Below are 13,426 nucleotides of genomic sequence, written 5' to 3'. Positions count from 1 at the left end.
ATCGACGGATCATTCTAATTTCTCTCCTCATTGAGTTCCCTAAAGTCTGATGATTATCAATGACATCATCAATGTCTTCCTTCACTCAAACACTTATTTTAATTAAGTCCTTTTTTATCTTTTACCTTTTTGGCCTTTTAGCTAATTCCATTTTCACCCTTGATACTTTGCATCAAATTTGTATCAATTCACCCACCTCAAATTTCTGAAAACAAATTGCACCCATATGCATCTCATTGATTCGTTAGTTAACAACACAAAGTTATGTGCTTAAATAGTCATTAATATAAACATACTGAAAGAGTGCAAGACATTTGTCTAACACTATAAATTCAAATGTATGGGGTCACAAATTCTTTTGCTGCTTCAGTACCGTTAATTAACTAAAGAATATAATTGATATAAATATTAATGTTCAGCCCATACCTACTAATTTAACAAATATATATAAGAAAGTAGTTCTTGCATATGTTTTCATGGAGACAGAGAAAAAAAAATGGAGATCATAGAGCGAAGAGTTATAAGCAGTGATCAAATTCATGTTGTATGTATCACTGTGCCAGCTCAAGGTCACATAAACCGGATGCTTCAATTCTGCAAGCGCTTAGTATCAAAAGGCCTCAGGGTGACTCTTATCTGCACAAACGCAGTAACTAGGAAGTGCATCCAAACTCAAGCCACCTCCATCAACGTTGAGCACATTTCTAATGGATCCAATGACGATGAAAGTCCCGGAAATTTCGGTCTCTGTCTTGATCGTTTCCAGACCTTTGTTTCACAAAACCTCGCTGAGTTCATTGAGAAACAAATGAGTTCAGAGTACCAGCCTAAATTTCTTGTTTACGATTCGTTTATGCGGTGGGTTCTCGACATAGATTTTTCACTCAACCTTGGCTGTTAATGCCATTTACTATCATTTCCATCAAGGGAGATTCAAAGTTCCTTTGGATGGGCCTACAATTTCATTGCCTTCAATGCCACCGCTGAGGATCAATGATCTTCCATCGTTCTTTAAGCGAACTGACTCTTTTCCCTTTTTGATTAACTTTGTTGTCAGACAATTTTCCAATTTTGAAGAATGGAACTGGGTCTTCTGTAACACTTTCAATAAGCTGGAAGAGGAGGTAAATTTACTTCAACATATTCACGCATAGTATAACACATGCAGTCATTCTCTCTTGTAGATATCGAAATTAGTTACCATCAGTTTAACATTAACAGTTCATAAAAGTTAAGATATCATGTCTCACAATATTCATTGATACACATGCAGTCATTCTTTCTTACAGATATCAAAATTAAGATAACATGTCTTAGATACATTGATAAGCATACCGTAATTGTCTCTTACAGATATAGAAATTAACTACTGTCTATTAACACAAGTAATTCATCAGAATTAGGATATTATGTCTTGGATTATTCATCAATTTGCATGCATGTGTTTTTTAGTCTTAAAATATTGTACGTCTACCTTAAAGGGTTGACCTGACGATCAAGGAACTTTGCTCTATTCATTAAGTTTTTAGGTTCGAACCTTAGAGTTATCCATCACATTATGACTTATCTGATCCTTTGGACTTGTAGTGTGTTTAATGGATCTCAGGGATTAGTTGAGATGCATATAAGCTAGTCCGGACACCCCAGTTAAAAAAAAAAAAAAAAAAAATGTTTGGTTCTTCCTTTTGTTTATATATATAGAAATGAAATGATGTCAAGAAGTTAATTTGTTTCTTACAATAGGACTCTTTCTCTTGGCCGGCTATGCCCTAAAAAAGGATGGTTTTAATTTCTTTATTAATTTAGTCACTGCCTGTTGGCATCTCGTTCCTTCCTGTACAAATTTATGTGCTTGTCTTGATTGATGGTAAAAAGAATATAGATAAACAGGAGAGAAAGTTGAGTCTCGTGATCAAATACGTTCTGGTTTTTCTTTTTTTCTTTTTTTTTCCTCAGGACTGCCAGCCTTTTCTGGTCTTTTGTGCTTTGTTCTTTCTTCCTTAAAGGAACATAACGACAATCACTATAATAAAATTATGTTAGGAATAAATTGGGTTGACAACTTTTAATCCAATGATTTAAAAGAATTACTATTAGGACGCAAGACTACTTCGGCTTATCATTTAAACCCATATAGATTGATAGTTTAATATTTTTTCTTAAGCCCAATACAAAACCCATGTTCGGCCATGTATTTGGCCCAAATAACATACCTTGTAATTAGAAATAACTTGTAAAAATATCTCATTTATTAGAGATTTGTTAGATAGTTTTTTCTTTTTGGTAACCGGGGTATTCGGGCCAGCTTAAGTGCACCTCAACTAATCTTCGGGGTTCATTGAATACCTAAAGGATTAAGTAAGTCAAAATGTTATTGTGATAGGTGACCCCAAGGTTTAATCTCAAGAACCCAAGGTTTAATCTCAAAAACTCAAGGAAGAGAGTAAACCTCTTTAACCGCTAAGCCAACCTCTTAAGGTTGTTAGGTAATTATTAATTGTGAAAGGTGATAGATAATATTTATTAAGATACTGATAGTTGAGAGTTGGAATGTAAAAGGCTCCATTGAGCATTATAAGAGGGAATGACCTTTAGCCATTTTGTTCAAGCTAAATTTGAGAAGCAATAGTAATTCTTTTTTCAATCACTCCCCTACTCTCAATCATCTTAGTTACCCTTGAGAACCTTAAGCTAAAAGCTCATTTTCCAATAGATTATATATTAAACATTTTTTAACAAAAAGGAATACATGCAAACAAAGCTATATATATAAATTACATAAAGTTAAAATTTATGCGTTACAAAATTCTTCAAAATACGATAAACTTTCCTGAAGCAAAAAAAATGGAGCCCAAGGAGACATAGGATGGAATTTGTTATGCCTGGGAAATCAAGGGCTGACATGGGAAATCACGTGATGGGGTGTGACCTGCTCCCGTCAGAACGGTAAGCACACGTCAGGCCTGCTAGACGCTGGAGCTCCCACGTGTCCATTTCCCTGCTCCAAATGTTGTGAAATCAGCTGGGAAGGTGGGCAATGTGACGTGAAGCCGGATTATGTCCTGACATTCACACCAACCCATGGATTTAATGATGATTATCTGCCCTCATCTCACTATAAAAAGAGGAAGACCCCTTCCTTAGGATTCGGCTATTTTACACTCTGAACTAGCTCTCTCTCTCTCTCTTGTAAACTTTGTATTTATTTTTCCTAATCATTTGTAAGTCAGTCCACTGTTGCGACCTGACCCACTATACTAATACAAATCAGTGGACGTAGGACTTGATACCTTAGCATCCGAACCACTTTAAAAAGCCCTCATTGCATTTATTCTACATTCTATCCATAATCACGTGTGTCTCTTGACCAATCAATGTTACGCACGTGTCAATTAGTTGGTGTCTAAATCACGCATCAACAGAATTCAAAGTGATGAAGCTTACATCTTATGTTGTAGCTTTCCTGCACAAGGTCGCTTGAACCCAATTCTTTGTGAGATTCCTAGGACTGAGTGAAGAAATTCTAAAAAGTGAAACTTTCTAGAGAAACAAACAGAAAGTTTGAGAAAAAAAATAAAAACTTTGGAAAGTAGATTGTTTTTTGTAATTGAAAAAATGGAGCCCAAGGAGACACAGGACGGAATTCAAAGTGATGAAGCTTTAAGTTCTTCATAAGCATTAAAACAAACACTAGAGCTGCATTTCTTCTTCTTGAGTATCGAATTCATGAAACGCAGCGTTTTATTTGTTGATTTGTCCAAAAGGCAGCACTTCATTTATTAACTAATGGATACCATTAACTTTTGTTAATCCAAAGTAACTAACTTACCAGATTTTTAACAGAGTACTGCTTCAAAGCAGCCTTTTATCAAAAAAAATACGTATCAATAGCAGCTACTAAATCAATCTTCTGAGCTCCTTTCTTCAACTGAATTTTCAATCTCACGTTTAATATCACCTTTATTACTTCCTACACAGAGATTCTTCAATTCTGCAAAGCATTGGCCTCTAAAGGCCTCAAGCTGACCCTACTCCCCACCACTTCATCCACAACCACTAGCAATTTCATCCAAACAAAAGCCACTTCCATTGACATCGAGATAATTTCCAATGGAATCGAGGGCAAAAGTAGACCAATGCCTTGGATGCCTCAGCTAAAGATCAATGATCTACCATCATTCTTTGATGGAACTGACTCTTACCCTTCTTTGTTAAAGTTGGCTGTCAGCCAATTTTCTAATATTGAAGAATCCAAGTGGCTCTTCTGTAACACTTTTGATAAGCTTGAAGATGAGGTGAATTTAATTTTACACAGATTTATATAATCATTGTCAGCTGTATAATTAAATTCATGTGAATTTAGCATTAATTTTTGTTTATTGCTCATATTTGTAGAGTTTCCAAAGTAATTTATGTTATAAAATTCCTTTATGCTAGCTGTTTTAAAGATGTTTTGCTAATTTAATTCTATCAGGTAGTGAAATGGATGGCAAGTAAATTCCCAGTGAAGAATGTTGGGCCAACCATTCCATCAATATACTTAGACAAGAAGTTGGAGAATGACAAAGATTATGGCCTCAGCCTCTTCAAACCAAGCACTGATACTTGCATGACATGGCTAGACTCCAAGGAAACTGGCTCTGTAGTCTATGTATCATTTGGAAGCTTGGGTGCCCTGGAAATAGAGCAAATGGAAGAAGTCGCATGGGGGCCTAAGAAGAGTAATTGCAACTTCTTGTGGGTAGTGAAGGAATCCGAATTCGAAAAGCTTCCAAAAACATTCTGTGAGGAAACAATTGAGAAAGGTTTGGTTGTGGGTTGGAGTCCTCAACCTAAAGTTCTGGGCCACAAGTCAATGTGGTGTTTCATGACACATTGCGGGTGGAACTCGACGCTCGAGGCTCTAAGCTTGGGAGTGCCGATGGTGGCGATGCCAATTTGGACAGATCAAACAACTAATGCTAAGTTTGTTGAAGATGTGTGGCAGGTTGGGGTTAGAGTAGGAGTTAATGAACAAGGAATTGTGACAAGAAAGGAGATCGAGGTTTGTATAAAGGAAGTCATGGAAGGAGAGAAATCAAAGGAGTTGAGAAGGAATTCAAGGAAGTGGAAGGAATCAGGCAGTAGACGAAGGTGGAAGCTCTGATAGGAATATTGAAGAATTTGTTGCAAAACTTGTATGTGCAGCTGCTGGTGATCATTCTACTTCATAATTCATGATCTTAAAAGAATTTGTAATTAATTCTTTTGCTGAATTCTCTTCCCTCAGCATAAGATAAAAGTCAAACAGCAAGTCTTGATCACTTTGAATGTTACAGGATATTCGTTTTGAAAAGCCTATCTGACTTCATTGAGAAACAACTTAGTTCTTGTTGGCGTGAGTGGTATATTAAAGGAATTAGAGTAGTTATAGGAAGTTGGATGGAAAGAAATTATCTCCTTCATACGGTTAGCGTAATTATAGGAGAAAAATCTGTATAGAAAATATATCCTGATATGTACTTATAAAACAGAATTGTAACAAGAATAAAAATAATTGATTGAGAACTTTTTGACATGGTATTAGAGCCTAACGCTAGTACCCACCTACCCTAAACTTCCCATCCCTCACCTTGTCCACCATGTCGTCAAACTCTGATACAGAACCCCCGACTGGTGAGTCTCATTCCGATTCTCTCTTCTCTGACTTCACGGCTAAGATGACCGAAGCTCTCACCAAAGTCCAAACCCCGCCCATGACCACCGAACCCTCCGCTGCTCCGATCGGCATCAAGTTGAATGAAACCAACTATGCTCTCTGGTCCCAAGTTGTCGAGATGTATATCTCTGGCAAAGACAAGTTGGGATATATCAATGGTGATATTCCACAACCATCTTCGACAGATCCAACATTTCGCAAAGGGTGTATGGACAATGCCATTGTCAAAGGTTGGTTGATAAACTCCATGGATCCCTCCTTGATAGGGAATTTCATTCGGTTTCCTACAGCTAAGTTGGTGTGGGATTCCATTGCTACCACTTACTTCAATGGTAGTGACATGTCTCAGGTCTATGATCTTCGACGTCGAGTGACACGGTTGAAACAAGCTGGAGGCTCCCTTGAGAAATACTACAATGACCTCCAAGGCTTATGGCGTGAGATTGACTTCTCGCGGCCTAATCCTATGGAGTGTGCCGTTGATATCCAACATTATAATCTTATCCTTCAAGAAGACAAAGTATATGTTTTCTTGGATGGTCTGGATGATTGACTCGATAAGATCCGGGGCAACATGTTGCAGCTTCGCCCATTCCCTACCGTGGAGCAAGCGTATGCCCATGTCCGCCGTGAAGCCCTCCGTCAATCTGTTATGATCACTAGCAGTGCCGATAGTGTATCTGGCGCTGTTCTCACCACCAAAGGACTCAGGCTTGGTTCCTCTGCCCACCCTCCTACCATGCACAATGGCAAGCATAAATCTCATGCATCTTCTGACGGTTTAAAGTGCTCTCATTATGGCAATTCGAGATGCACTTGTGACACTTGCTTTAAACTGCACGGGTATCCTGATTGGTGGAATGATCTCCAGGCTAAGAAGGGTCGTGACCTTGGCACTAAGGATGCAGGCTCTGGTCAAGCAGTTGTGGTTACTACCGAACCTCAACTCTCCTTCACACCACAGATGACACTGGTTCCAGACTCAAGTAACTCTGGTTATGCTTGTTATACTTCGACTAAGGACGCTAACAGTGGTGCATGGCTCCTGGACTCCGGCGCCACTGACCATATGACGTTTTCTGCTATGGATTTCATCACGACTTCCCTACCGAAACATACGAATATTGCCAATGCTAATGGCGTTACCTCTCCGGCCACTGGAGCGGGCACTGTAGCCTTATCTCCTATGTTACAACTACATAACACTTTACTTGTTCCATCTTTATCTCATAAGCTTCTCTCCGTGAGCCAACTAACCTTTGATCTTAACTGCATGGTGTTAATGTATCCTACTTTCTATCTTCTCCAGGACATTCTAACGAAGGAGATCATTGGGCATGGTACTAATAGTGGGGGACTCTACTATATGGAAGACGTGAATGTGGGCCAAGCACATCATACACATCATTCTCTTGGTGTCAAAGAAAAGGAACTTTGGCTTTGGCACCGTCGGTTAGGACATCCGTCCTTCACCTATATGAAACATTTGTTCCCAGATTGATTTTCTCAGTTGAATAGTTTTGATTTTCAATGTGAAACTTGCATATTGGCAAAAAGTCATAGGGTTTTTTTTCCAGTAAGTTTTAATAAAAAGGATATTCCATTTGCTTTGATCCACTCTGATGTGTGGGGTCTTTCCCCAATTACTACTGTATCTGGCTTCAGATGGTTTGTGTTGTTTGTTGATGACTGCACTAGCATGACTTGGCTGTATTTGCTCAAACATAAAGATGAAGTACTCGGTGCGTTTAAATCATTTCATGCTATGGTGCAAACACAATTCTCTGCTAAGGTTCAAGTCCTTCGATCGGATAATGGTGGTGAATATGTCAATCACCAATTTCGTGAGTACTTTCAACAACATGGCATTATTCACGAGACTTCATGCCCCCAAACCCCTCAACAAAACGACATTGCTGAGCGAAAAAACCGCCATGTTCTTGAAACCGCTCGAGCTCTCTTAATTGGTGCCCATGCTCCTAATCGGTTTTGGGCTGATACCGTCACCACTGCCGTTCATTTGCTCAACCGGATGCCCTCTAAGGTGTTGGATTTTAGAACTCCATTACAAGCCCTCTCGGGCTACACTCTGGTGCCTACCGTCTTAATGCTTCCTCCACGTGTATTTGGGTGCGTAGCGTATGCCCATCTCCATAAAAACCAGTGCACTAAGCTGGACCTTTGTGCTCGTCAATGTTTTTTTCTGGGCTATGCTTTTCATCAAAAAGGTTATAAATGCTATGATCCTATTTCTAGTCGCACCTATATTACTATGGATGTCATCTTCATGGAAACCGAAACATTTTTTCCACCCACTTCTCCTTTTCAGGGGGAGACTAGACAAGAAGAGTAGAATTGGATGGAATTAAATTGGCCGAACTTATCTGAAACGTATGTGGAGCCAAGGCGAACAGAACATCTCTTCGCGGCGAACATAACATATCTCTTTGGCTACTGAACACCATGAAAATGATCACGAAGTGCATGTTTCTTCCCCTTCTGCAGTACCCGAAGACCCAACTCCTGAGAATGATCTTGAGGTAAGCCCCTTTAACACAAATATTGTGACATCTCCTATTAGTTATGTGTTACCTAATAGGCAAAATCGTGGGAAGCCCCCAAGCCGCTACTCACCAGACATTAAGGAAAGAAGATCAAGATACCCTATTTCCAATTATGTGTCCACAAAGGAGCTGAATGATCCTCTCAAGACATTTGTGCATAGCCTATCTGTGTGTCATGTTCCAACAAGGGTGGAGGAAGCCTTAGAAGACCCGAAGTGGACTTAGGCAATCAAAGATGAAATGGAGGCACTAATGAAGAACAAGACATGGAACCTAGTGCCACTACCAGAAGGAAAAAGAACAGTAGGGTGCAAGTGGGTGTTTTCCATTAAACACAAAGCTGGCGGATCTATAGAAAGATACAAGGCAAGACTCGTGGCAAAAGGGTACACTCAAACATATGGTATAGACTATGAAGATGCTTTCTCACCAGTAGCAAAATTAAATACTGTTAGAGTGTTGCTATCTCTGTAGCAAATTTAGGATGGCCACTACATCAATTGGACGTGAAAAATGTCTTTCTTCATGGTGAGCTTGAAGAAGAGGTTTATATGGACATCCCTCCAGGCTACTCAGTGACCACCGGAACTAATGAGGTGTGTAAGTTACAACGAGCCTTGTATGGGTTAAAACAATCACCACGGGCTTGGTTCGGGCGATTTAGCTTGGCAATGAAGAAGTACGGTTTCCAACAGAGCAACGCAGACCACACCTTGTTTCTCAAAAAACAGCAAGGCAAAGTTACAGCTCTTATTGTTTATGTCGACGATATGATCATTACAGGAGATGATATTGAAGAAATCTCATGGCTCCAATGGCAGTTGCCTAGCGAATTCGAAATGAAGAATCTAGGTGGGCTCAAGTATTTCCTTGGGATAGAAGTTGCTAGATCACCCCAAGGCATATTTTTATCCCAAAGAAAATATATCCTAGATTTATTATCTGAAGTTGGATTGTTGGAATGCAAACCAGTGGATACCCCAATTGTCCAAAATCATAAACTTGGGGTATATCCGAACTAGAAACCAACTGACAAGGGAAGATATCAATGATTAGTTGGAAAACTAATTTATCTCTCTCATACTCGTCCAGATATTGCTTATGCTGTGAGTGTAGTGAGTCAATTTATGCATTGTCCAAGTGAAGAACACATGGAGGCTGTAATTCGGATACTAAAGTACTTGAAGTCTTCTCCAGGAAAAGGGCTCATGTTTTCTAAGAATGATCATGTGGAAATTGATGGCTATACTGATGCAGATTGGGCTGAGAACATCTCTGATAGGAAGTCGATGTCAAGGTATTTCACATTTGTAGGTGGAAACCTTATGACATGGAGAAGCAAGAAACAAAAGGTGGTGGCACTCTCGAGTGCAGACGCAGAGTTTCATGGGATGGTCAAAGGGTTGTGTGAGCTCCTTTGGCTGAAAAGACTATTATCTGAGATTGGTTTTGCTCCCAAGTCTGAAATGAACCTCTTCTGTGACAATAAAGCTGCTATAGACATTTCACACAATCCGGTTCAGCATGATCGAACCAAGCACGTAGAGGTTGATCGACACTTCATCAAACATAACCTAGAGAATAATACAATCCAATTCCCATTTGTCAAATCTGAGGACCAACTTGTAGATATACTTACCAAAGTCGTGTCCAGCAAAGACTTCCACAACTCACTGATCAAGTTGTGCATGAAGGATCTGTATGCATCAACTTGAGGGGGAGTGTTGGCGTGAGTGGTATATTAAAGGAATTAGAGTAGTTATAGGAAGTTTGATGGAAAGAAATTATCTCCTTCATAAAATTAGCGTAATAATAGGAGAAAATTCTATATAGAAAATATATCCTGATATGTACTTATAAAACAGAATTGTAACAGGAATAAAAATAATTGATTGAGAACTTTTTGACAGTTCTAAGCACCCACCTAAATTTATCGTTTATGACTTGATTATACTGTGGATTTAGACATAACCAGGAGATTCGGCATCGATGGGGCTTTATTTTTCACTTAACCTTGGGTTGTTAATTCGATTTACTATCATTTTCGTCAAGGGAAATTCGGAGTTCCTTTAGAAGAGCCTATTGTGTCATTGCCTTACACGCTGCCACTAAGGATCAGTGATTTACCATCATTTTTTGATGGAACTTGTTATGAAATGATTTGTGTATTCTGGTGTGCAAGCTGCAACAGCAAATTCCTGATGTTACGGAATCAGCAGATAAAACAGAGAGGAGACACAGAGCTCTATTCTTTCCCATTCATACTCAAACTTCCAGATTCATATTAAAAAATTCACTGCCCAACGGTTCTATTAACGACAGCTGCAACAGTTTCTGTTAAAGAGGCGTTAGTTGGCTTTAGTTGATATTCTCAGTTTTGTTTTTAAAAATTTAGTGCTCAACGGTTTGATTAACAAGTTTCTGTTAAGTGGCGTTAAATCCTTGTTAGTGAAAGGGTGCAGTTTAGTAATTAGTATTAAGATGAAGCTCACAATCTCAACAATTTTATATTAAAGCTAGAGTTTTTTTGTTTGAACAAGTCGTCTTACTAGCTTATGCGCCTCAACTAATCCCTCTGCGGCGCCCTGAAGTTGACACTCGGATAAATATCCTCAAGGCCACCTTATTAACAAATTAGATGGATCGAACTCGGGACTTCTTGAATAATACACCAAAGAGTTTTAGTTGACCACTGGGCTAGTGGTGGTTGGGTTTTATGGGCTTATTTCATGTAATATCTCACTTGAGGTACGTACTTAAGATTTTCTGTATTACTTAAAGAATTCACTGTTTCAGCTTCAATTGAGTTTGTTTGTTGTCATGGTTGGTTGGTGAGTCTTTAATTTAAAATGGTATGTTGTATTGGTCAAGTATCTGCCTTGGTTTGGTTGAAATTTGGTGAAGTTTGGAAATTCGAGCTTTGCTGGGGCGAAGAAGAAGCTTCGCCGCAGCGATGAGAAGCTGCACCCACGGGTAGGCTCTGTCGTGTTTCGCCGGGGTGACGGATTGTTCTTCGCCGCGGTGAAAAGCCTAATAAAAAGTTTCTTGAGTTTTCTAGAGAATTCTTCTTTTGGGGCACAATGACCTTTTCACCCCTAATTAGTAGGAAAAGTGGGGAGTAAAATGTAAGAAAATTTAGTAGAGATTGTGGTTGGATGGGAGTGTATTTGTAAAGAATCAAAGGATATAGATGGAATTTCTAAGGAAGGGCAAGGGCAAGGGCAAGGGCAAAATGGGAAAGGATGATTATAATATGAGCTAAAAAAGGTTAAGTGTAGAGAAACCCTTTAGTCCATCAATTTCCACCGCCTCTTCCATTGCCTACTTTCTCTCAATTTCTCCATCCAATCTTCCAAGATTTCTAAGGGGTTTAAGAGAGTTTTTGAGTAATTTTGAGTAGAGATTTCATCTAAAGCATCCTAAGGTAAGGATTATTGCTTTAGATGTGAATTTGCTTATAGTTATATTGAAGTCTTATTTGTTTGTTATTGCTCTTGTTGTTGTTTTGAGTTGTAGAGAGAAGACAAGACAACAAAGGAAAGGAAAAGTGCTAAAGAAGTCACTTTTTCACAAGGTCAGTAAATCCAACCAACTTGAGTTTTGAATAAGCTTTTGAGTAGAGATTTAGAGATTGAGTAAAGATGTATGCTTGTATAAGTATGTTATGTTGTTGAGAATTGAGTTGAGATGAAGATGTATTATGAGAAGTGTTTTTGATGTGTGATGAGAGATGGAAATTGAGTTGAAGTTGGAGGAGTTTGTATGAATATTTTTTTGGGAGTGTTTTCCTTGGCAGGAATTATGACTATATGAGGGATTTTTCCTCCCATTTTGGATGATTAAAGAAAAGAGTAGAGTTATTGATAATTAGAGTTTTTGGTATGCACAAAAGTTGTTTGATGAAATGTCTAAGTGAAATCTGCCCTATCACAGCTGTGACTTTCTGAGTAATTTTTGGGCATGTTACGGATTGAACTGGTTTTAGACCAAAACATAAAAGTTGTAGCCCTGTCTCTAAGCTTTAAAACGAGACCAAAATCATAGCAATCCAAAGTGTATAACGCAAGTTATGCCCTTTTTAGTGTGACCTGTGCAGAATAATTGTTTTGATGCAATCTTGTATTTGGCATTTCATTAGTGCATTAGTGAGCATGAGCTATCTATACACATTTGTTTATACACTTAAGAAGTAGCTTGAGACATAGTAGAGAATTTGAGTATAAGCTACTTTAAGAGCTAAGAGAAAGAGAATAGAGTAGGTTGTGTAATGGGGAACCCGTGAGTAATGGGTAGAGTATTCTCGCATGTACGCCGCATTGAGAGAGCGGCATGAGTATGAGATAGAGAAGTGGTGTAGCCCGTGAGAGTGCATGCGGATGAAGGCTATACCCGAGTACCCGAGAGAGAGATTATACACTCACATGGCCAAGGGTTCTGAATCCATGCATAACCGAGTCCGATCGGCTAGAACGAGTAGACGTCACGTAGAGCGGGAGCGAGTCCCGGCCGTGCCCCCCGGTAAGATGGGGCCGTGACTTACTAAAGAGAGTTAATAGAAAAGAGTTCTAAGAAAGAGAAAGAGAGAGAGAAGTACCAAAGAGAAATTGAATGAGAAGTTGTAAGGAAAGAATTAGAGAGAGAGAGAGTTACGGGGATAGGTGAATAGAGGATTTACTTACTAGGCATTGTTTTAGTGCTCACCCCGTTATTTCCTATGTTTGCAGGATCTAGGTGAGGACGCGGTTGGATGGACGTCGACACGCGAGGGGAAGCGGTTACACTGTCCACCATGTTTTTGATATCTTTTGTACATATTATAATTTTGTGTAAAAATATATATGGTTGTAAAGAACATAAACATATGTTTAATTAAAAGAAACATTTGGGCCCAATTTTTTACACTGTTTTATATGTATATTATATGAGTACTTGAGTAGAAAGTGGCTGTCACATTTCAACTGCAACTCAGCAAGATTGGAGATGTGATCAGCGGTTAAAAGGCAGTCAGTTTGTGCTTCTTTTAAATCAATGGTGTTTATTTGCTAAGTCTGCAAGTGTGACACGGATAGACAACGTGGACTTATTTTTAGGATAAAAGCAGTTAAGAATTCTTTGTAAAATAAGCTAAATAAAACAAAGTTCAGTTCTGGAAAATTCATTCTTC

The 13,426-nt window shown here is 38.8% G+C and overlaps 1 pseudogene; it reads left to right on the top strand.

Annotated features, from left to right (window-relative positions):
• The first annotated feature begins 496 nt into the window (after positions 1–496).
• LOC116115465 lies at positions 497–5,213 on the top strand (annotated as a pseudogene).
• The last annotated feature ends 8,213 nt before the right edge of the window (positions 5,214–13,426 follow it).

This window comes from Pistacia vera, unplaced genomic scaffold (assembly GCF_008641045.1).
Source record: "Pistacia vera cultivar Batoury unplaced genomic scaffold, PisVer_v2 Contig741, whole genome shotgun sequence".
Classification (NCBI taxonomy): Eukaryota; Viridiplantae; Streptophyta; class Magnoliopsida; order Sapindales; family Anacardiaceae; genus Pistacia; species Pistacia vera.
This window is presented reverse-complemented; position numbering and strand designations above follow the sequence as displayed.